The following is an 8,442-nucleotide window of genomic DNA, read 5'->3' on the forward strand; positions in this document are numbered from 1 at the left end:
TATCATTTTTTGATAATAGCCTGTCAATCCTAGAAATTGCTTAATTTCTTTTTCAGTTTTGGGGATTGGAAAGTTCTTAACTTCTAGCTTTGAAGGATTGGGTTGAATTCCGCGTTCAGAAATGATATGTCCTAAGTACAGTAATTCTCGTTTATAAACTCTGTTTTGTCCAGTTGGATTTTTAGATTATGATCTCTAAGTTGTTTGAAAACTGATTTTAGATGTTTCAAGTGTTCCTCGAGATTATCGGAAAACACAATTATGTCGTCCATGTAGACTAACACATTGGGCATTCTGGAAAACAAAATGTTCATTGCACGTTGGAAAGTAGCTGGAGCGTTCTTTAATCCAAACGGCATTCTCAAAAATTCATAATGTCCGTTCTCAGTTGAAAAGGCAGTTTTTGGAATTGATTCCTTTTCCATTTGAATTGATGGAATCCAGAAGCGAGATCTATCGCTGAAAAATAGGTAGCCCTACCAATTTTTCCAAATAAGTCCTCAATATTTGGGAGGGGATATTTGTCTTCAATCGTTTTATCATTAATCTTCCTGTAATCTAAAACGACACGTATTTTACGTTTACCGGAGGCGTCTGGTTTTTTGGGCACTACCCAAATTGGACTGTTATATGGGAGTTGGAATGTTGAATTATTTTATTCTGAAGAAGTTTGTCAATTTCTAATTCAACGTCCTTCCTGAACACTTGAGGGTATCTATAATTTTTAGAATATACAGGGATTTCGTCAGTAGTGTTGATTTTAAATTTCAACAAATTAGTACTACCAGCTATTATTCCATCATGATCACGTTTGATGATTTCAGGAAAATTCCGGATTAGATTTATGATATGTTTCCGCTCTTCGACATTCATATGGTCCGTCCGAAGAAGTTTAGGAATTTCTCTTATAATATCCGATTTGTTGATACATCTGAGTTATCAATTTCATCGTTGTCAAAAATAGTTTCTAATTCTTCTATCTCCATTGGCTCGGGGCTTATGGTCATGAGCTCATTGGAATACACTACGCACTTACATCTATTTTCTTCTATACTAACAATACTTTCTTCAACGTATAACTTTCATGAGAAACAGCTTTAAGTAGTCCTGTCTTGAGATTAGGAATCGACCTAACTGGTACAGTAACAACATTAAATCCTGGTTTCAATTGAATTGTTCATTAGAGTTAATCACTGATAACAACGGTTTCGAAATAGTACGATAATCTAACGTGTTGTTTGTATAATTTACATTGCTTTGAGTTCTTTCAAAGTTTCGTGACCTAATAGGAAATCATATCTTGTCGAAAAGTCATACACGTACATTTTGATTTGTGAACTTCCTGGAAACAGTATTTGAGTTCATTAGATGTATTCATTTCCACCACTTTCACCGGCTGGTGTTTTTACTACGAACTTTTCTTTATATCTGGTCAAATTGGGTGGTATGATAGAGGGGTTCACATAGTTCTTTGACGACCCAGTGTCAACCATCCATTTACGGTTAGCGTGGTCGACAAAATATGGGAGCGACTTATTTATGATATTCATTCAAATTTTTTGGGGGTGTTTCCGCTGAGTGTGTTGGGCCTACCCCTAAAAAATGAGCCTGCATGTTGTTGAATGCTTCAGTAAGTGAAGTTAGCTGGTTTTGCATGCTTTGGATTTCGTTTCCGAAAGGATGAGATGAGTTGTCTGTCAAGTCATCGTGCATGTTTTGGATTCCGTTTCCGAAAAGATTAGATGAGTTATCTGTCAAGTCATCTTGCAAATGATGCACTTCAAACAGAGATTTTGAGTTCAGTTTGAAACGATTAGAAGGATTTGTTTGAACTGTGCGCATGCTGACAGTGTTTTGTGAATCCCACTTACTATTATGTGGTTGTCTGAATTGAGGATTGTTTTGCACAGGCCTCGGTTGCTGAGGGAATTGAGCAAATTGATTTTGAGGAAATTTTTGTTGAAAGTTTCTGTTCTGGGGAATGTTTGCTGTGATGCATTTTCTTGTTGGAAGAAATTCGGTACTCGAGGTTGCGAGAAGTTGTTAGAAAAAGCTCTGTTGCTTGCTTGATAAGCATGAGTGAATGTGTTTGATCGCATTGGGGTTTGATTAAAAGCTCTTGAATCAATTTATTGATAGTACTATAGTTGATTTGAAGTTCAGCTCCTTAGAACAATACTACAGTCATAATAATCTTATGTCTAGCATCGTCAAGATCATGCATTTGCAGGATTTGCAATGAAGCCCAAAGTTGGATGAACTCCGTGAATCAATGTACGGGTGAGAGTTGCGTTCAACTGCTGCATTAGATTAGTCAAAAGTTCACCTTGGATACCATCTAGTTTATATTTAGTCAACACAGTTGTGCGTTTTTCATCGAGGCGATTAATGAATTCGATCGGGTGTTCATTTGAATAGGATTTCATGAAAGTAATTTCTGCAATTAGGTCTGGAACGGACCTGTTGTCAGCGAAGTTTGTTTTTAGAGCGGCTATCAGCTCTGTTACAGTTGTACAATTGTTATTAAAACAACTGATTCTGCGGGTCCTGAAAGACGGCTTACGGCTGCCCTGAAAAGGAGCCAGTGATTTTCTGTTTTTTCGTCAATGTTTGCACTACAATAGGACACTAATAGTTCATTACAAGTACTAATAAAATGTGGTAGCTTATAGCAAGTACCATCATAATGGGGTATGAATTTAAGAATGTCATGAGGAATTTGTTTCGAGATATTAGGCATTGTAGGGTGTGGTTGAGGAAGAGATATAACGAAATTACTCACAGTCGATTGAGGTTGGTGGGTGATGTTCCGGTTGTCGTCAGCGTCGGCGTCGGCGTCGTGTCGTCTTCTCCTTCGGATGTTATAAGGACAGCAGGAATCCTCCTGAAGGTGGCGAGATCTCGGTCCCTCTGTAGAGTCCTCTCGTCTCCTGCGGTGGCCAGCGTGGGGTTGAACTAACTGCTAGGCTGGATACGGTTACAGCGTGATGGTGATAGCAGCTTGATGGTGGTTTTCCATTGAGAAGTACTTGAAGTCGTTTTCGTTTTTGTAGTTTGATTTGATTTACACTTATTAACACTGGTGAAAGTAAGTTCTTGTTGAAGAAATTTTTGAAAGTTTGAGTTTACTCTGATAACACTTGACTTTGTTTTCTCGTTGGAGAATAATTTTGTAGTTGAGTGGTAGATTTTGAAATTTGAAGTCGAGTCACTTTCACTATGATTTTCTCGTTGGAGAAAAATATATGGGTTGGTTCACGGATGAAGAGGTGAAACTCAAAGTTTTTTCGTTGCACAAGATAAAAGGTCTTGTATCCGAGTTTAATGAACGTGGATGGATACAACGATAAAACTTTCCGCGACGTAAGTTCGGGCGCCAGTTAAGTGATTGGACGACACGACTAAGTTTTTAAAAATTGAAACTTTATTAACACTACAACTACAGAAAATACCGAATTAAAGAATTTCGGGAGCCGAGTGCTCTCGTCAAGAGTTTGAGTAGAACTAACTGAAAATAATTAATTGAGACATAAAGAAGACAATGCATAGTCAGCTATATTATGTAACAATAGGGTTGTAATACTATTACTATAGATATTTAACTCTAGACTTTAAACAGCTGGAGTCGGAAAATTGGTTTTCCAAAACGGGGCGTAGACGCATTGTCATAGCCACGTTTGAATTAAATTTCGAAAAACTAGAAAATTTAACACACAATAAAATAAATAGCCTACAAAATAGTGTAAAGTTTCAGCTATTTTGAATTATTTAGGAATGTCCAATTTTGTCAAGGAAAAACGTTTTAAATCATAGAAATAAGAAAATAAATACTACGACTACTGTTATAAAAGCTGCAACCACGCCCCGTTTTGGAAAGCTAATTTTCTGACTCCAGCTGTTTAAAGTCTAGGACTTAGCTAAATCCCGAGCTCGGAAACCGACCCATAATAGTAACAAACAATAAAATCAATACATATTGAGTCACAGGTTTAGACTTATTCATTCAAAAAAAAAATAGTCAACTACGAATGACAGAATAAATCAATAAAGCTGTGAAGCAATCAAGCCCTGCTTCCCATGGATTTCTGCTTATCTGGGAACAAAAAGAATTTCATTTATCTTTATGAAAGTGTTCACTATGAAAGCTTGAATCAAGAATACAGTCAGCAGAGATGCGATTCCTTAGACAAGTCAAAGGATGCACAAGAGAGGATCGGATTCGGAATGAAAATATAAGAAGAGAATGTGATGTCCAACCAGTGTTGAGTTTGATAAAAACGTATAGAAATAAGTGGTCAGATCATGTCCTTAGAATGCCTCAAGACCGTCTCCCTTTAAATGCCCTACTCCACAAGCCAATAGGCAGAAGAAGTAGAAGAAGTATTGGTACCGAGGAAGAGATGGACGCCGGAACAGGCTTGAAAAGCCTAATCCATGACGATGATGATGATGATGATGATGATGATGATGATGATGAAAGTGTTCACACATTTTCATTCCGCGAATGATAGTTGGAATTTGTTATATATTTTTGGTTACTGACTCTCATTTTCTGTGGCATGGTTTCTGTAAACTAAACATGTTTTCTCTTTCTAAACATTGATGTAACTCGGAACGGTTCAAGTTTTGTTGCGTTATCTATGAATTTAAGTTTTACGATTTCAAACTGTCCAACCATTATAAATAGTTGTTCGGTTGTTTCCTAATGATGCACGCTGCTAATTAACTGGATGCTAAATTTCTGTTGCAGCACTGCCTGATGTGAAGATACACACACTGACACCAGACTGGGAGTTCGTAGTGATCGCCTGTGATGGTATTTGGGATGTCATGTGCAATGAGGTAATTGCCTTTCATTCTTCCCCTTAATTACCCTAAATATTTCATATTACTTTTTCATTCTTCCACATATTGAACTCCAACTTCATCGTTGAAAATGTTCCAAAAAGTATTGATCAACAATTTCTTCTTCGCTATTTCTTCTTCTTCATCTTCATCATAATCATCTTCTTGTTCAACTACTTCTTCTCATGTCTCCTTCCTCTTCTTCTCCTCCTTCGTCTCCTTCTTCTCTACTCCTTCTTCTCCTGTTGTCTTCTTCTTTCCATCCTCATCCTACTAGTCTTCTTCCTCTTACTCTCATCATCATCATCATCCTCCTCCTCCTCCTCCTCCTCCTCCTTCTTCATCTCCTGTCTTCTTATCCTTCTCCTTCTACTACTTTCTTTTTTTTCCTCTCTTGTTCTCTTCTTTTTATTCTCTTTCTCCTCCTTCTGTCTTCTCTTTCTCGTTTTTTCCTTTACAATTTACTCAACAATGAAATAGATTCTGCTTATTTACTTTCTCACTTAATATCTACATCATCCATAGCTTGTCGTTCTTCATTTTCTTTTCTTGTAACACGCTCCAGAACAGAAGGCATATAACTCTCCATCAATAGAATCCAGAGGCTGTTCAATCTCTTTCTGGCGCCTAGACGTCTTTGGTGCGCTCTCGTGGCAGATTCCGCAACACTCTGAAGGCTTAATTATATCTAATTAAAATCTAAGGGCTATATATATGTGGCCAGTTTCCGTATGACATTTTTCTTTCTTTTCTTTTTTGTGACTTTTCTCTTCTCAGTGCCCACATGATTCTTTGTTCTTTCTGTATTGCATGGTTTGTGCCCATGTAAGATATTTTAAGTGCATATTTTCCCACCTCTCATATTTACTCTTGGAAAGTAGTTTCAGCAATAAATATAAGATAAGATTTTTTTAATAAAAACACTATTTCTATTGTTAAGACGTTTTTTTTTGTTGTATAATTTATTTTGTCTTATTTACATTTATCTGAAGTTTGTTGTATGTAAGCTATTGTATATAAGTGTTCAAGCCAGTAATATTGTAATCTGCCATGAATAAAGCACTCAATCATTTTCTCCCTTTCTCATATTTTCCTCCCCTTCCTCTCCTTTGTCCATCTTAATCCCTACTCTTATTCTTCTCCTCCTCCTCCGTCTTCTACTCTTCTTTTTCCTACTCTTCTTCCCCTTCTTCTCCAATCATCCTTTAATTACTATAATTTATTTGATGTTCGTGTTGCCAGGAAGTGACCCAGTTTGTGCGCATGCGCATAGCGCACGGCATGGAGCCGGAGGACATCTGCGAGGAGCTGATGACGCGGTGCCTGGCGCCCGACGCCAGATGGGCGGACTCGGTGTGACAACATGACCGTGGCATTGTGTGTCTCCTGCATGCCAGCATACGCCAAACTGGCCACCAAGTGTCAGCTCAAGCCACCAAACATACAGGACCCAACTTGCTTGATCCCAACTTGCTTGATCCCAACAGATTTCCTGATCTGTAATCCAAGTGACCCAAACTGTTGATAGGTTGGTGACATTGACCCAAATTATGTGTAACAAGTGACCCAAATTAATATGTTTGTGATTTTTAATAGGTTGATTTCAACCTACAATATATATTTCATTTCTCGAAAAAGGATCACTCATGAAACACAAAATCTGTTGTGACCAAATTGTTTGTAATAGGTTGATTTCAATCTACAATAGTGATGGTCATCTCTCGAAAAAGGATCAGTCATGAAACACAAGTTTGTTTGTAATAGGGTGATTTCAACTTACAATATCGATGGTCCTTTCTCGAAAAAGGATCAGTCATGAAACACGTTTTCGTAATAGGTTGATTTCAACCTACAATATCGATGGTCATTTCTCGAAAAAGGATCAGTCCTGAACACAAGTGTGTGTAATAGGTTGATTTCAACTTACAATATCGATGGTCATTTCTCGAAAAGGATCAGTCATGAAACACAAGTTTGTTCGTAATAGGTTGATTTCAACCTACAATATCGATGGTCATTTCTCGAAAAAGGATCAGTCATGAAACACAAGTTTGTTTTAATAGGTTGATTTCAACTCAATATCGATGGTCATTCTCGAAAAAGGATCAGTCATAAAACAGAAGTCTGTTGTGAATCAAATTGTTCGTAATAGGTTGATTTCAACCTACAATATCGATGGTCATTTCTCGAAAAAGGATCAGTCATGAAACACACAAGTCTGTTGGTGAATCAAATTGTTTGAAATAGGTTGATTTCAACCTACAATATCGATGGTCATTTCTCGAAAAAGGAACAGTCATGAAACACAATCTGTTTGTGGACTAAAATTGTTTGTAATAGGTTGATTTCAATCTACAATATTGATTGTCATTTCTCGAAAAAGGATCGTCATGAAACACAAGTCTGTTTGTGAATTAAAGTTTGTAATAGGTGATTTCAACCTACAATATTGATTGTCATTTCTCGAAAAAGGATCAGTCATGAAACACAAGTCTGTTTGTGAATAAAATTGTTTGTAATAGGTTGATTTCAACCTACAATATTGATTGTCATTTCTCGAAAAAGGATCAGTCATGAAACACAAGTCTGCTTGTGACTCAAATTGTTAAGTTTCCAAAATTTTAATCAGTTGGTTTCAACTTACAAGTGACCCAAATTTTTTATCTACGAGTGACTCTAATTAATGTGATCTTTCGAAAATTCATCACTTATCAAACACTAGCCCGTTTTTGTTACCTTAATTAATGTGTAACTTTATTTTAAATAAGCTGGTTTACACCTTTGAGAGATCTAAATTAAATTGATTTTAAAAATTGAAGAGGTTATAGAATATTGAATTCTACATAAAAATCCTCTTTGTAAATATTGCAGCTGGCTGTTTTCTCATTGTATGCATTTATTTAATAGAAATTGTGTATTCAATGTTGCGCGATTAAATTATTTTATAATTAACTGAAATTATCGATTGAGCTGTTATCAGAAATCACTTCCCGATTTGTAATGTTGTTCAACTTTTTTTCTTTGAAAAATCCTGTATTTTAATTGTTAAATTGTTCTATTAGTATTCATTACTAGAAACTGTTCAGTAGCTCAAACTTTGGACATTGTTCAAAGCAATCTATCATCAGTTATCCATCTTGAGTATAATGGAAATTGTTATATTCTTCTATCATGCTGACTGTAAATATTGGTAGATACAAAATAATATTTGTAAGATCTGTAGATTTGTTAAGATTTTGCTTTTGATAGAAATTGATGTTGCTTGTTTTTCAGTCAAACTCTAAAAAAGTTGAAAGAATAAGACTTTGATATTGTCAATATCACTTTATCAATATCAAAGTCTTATTCTTTCAATTATGGAAAAATATCACAACATCTCATACCATACAATCAAATCTAAAAAAGTTATTTATCCTTGTAAAAATAATATAATTCACAGAAATATCATTGTTCTTGTTTTGAATCGAGAAATTCAAATAAATTCATAGATTATTTTGAAGAGACTCTGAATAGATAGAGTACTCTGATATTCTGAAAAGACTTGTAAAATATATGTTCTAATTTGAATACCTTCTATAATAATAGAATCTCTTATAT

The 8,442-nt window shown here is 35.8% G+C and overlaps 1 long non-coding RNA gene across 1 annotated transcript; it reads right to left on the reverse strand.

Moving 5' to 3' along the window:
* Window positions 1-7,164: 7,164 nt before the first annotated feature.
* Window positions 7,165-7,423, reverse strand: LOC120349201. The gene is made up of 2 exons (XR_005570299.1): window positions 7,287-7,423; window positions 7,165-7,197 (listed from the first exon to the last, which is right to left on the reverse strand). It is a non-coding gene; the product is annotated as an uncharacterized LOC120349201 (long non-coding RNA).
* Window positions 7,424-8,442: the final 1,019 nt, after the last annotated feature.

This window comes from Nilaparvata lugens, unplaced genomic scaffold, assembly GCF_014356525.2.
Source record: "Nilaparvata lugens isolate BPH unplaced genomic scaffold, ASM1435652v1 scaffold8704, whole genome shotgun sequence".
In the NCBI taxonomy this organism is placed as follows: Eukaryota; Metazoa; Arthropoda; class Insecta; order Hemiptera; family Delphacidae; genus Nilaparvata; species Nilaparvata lugens.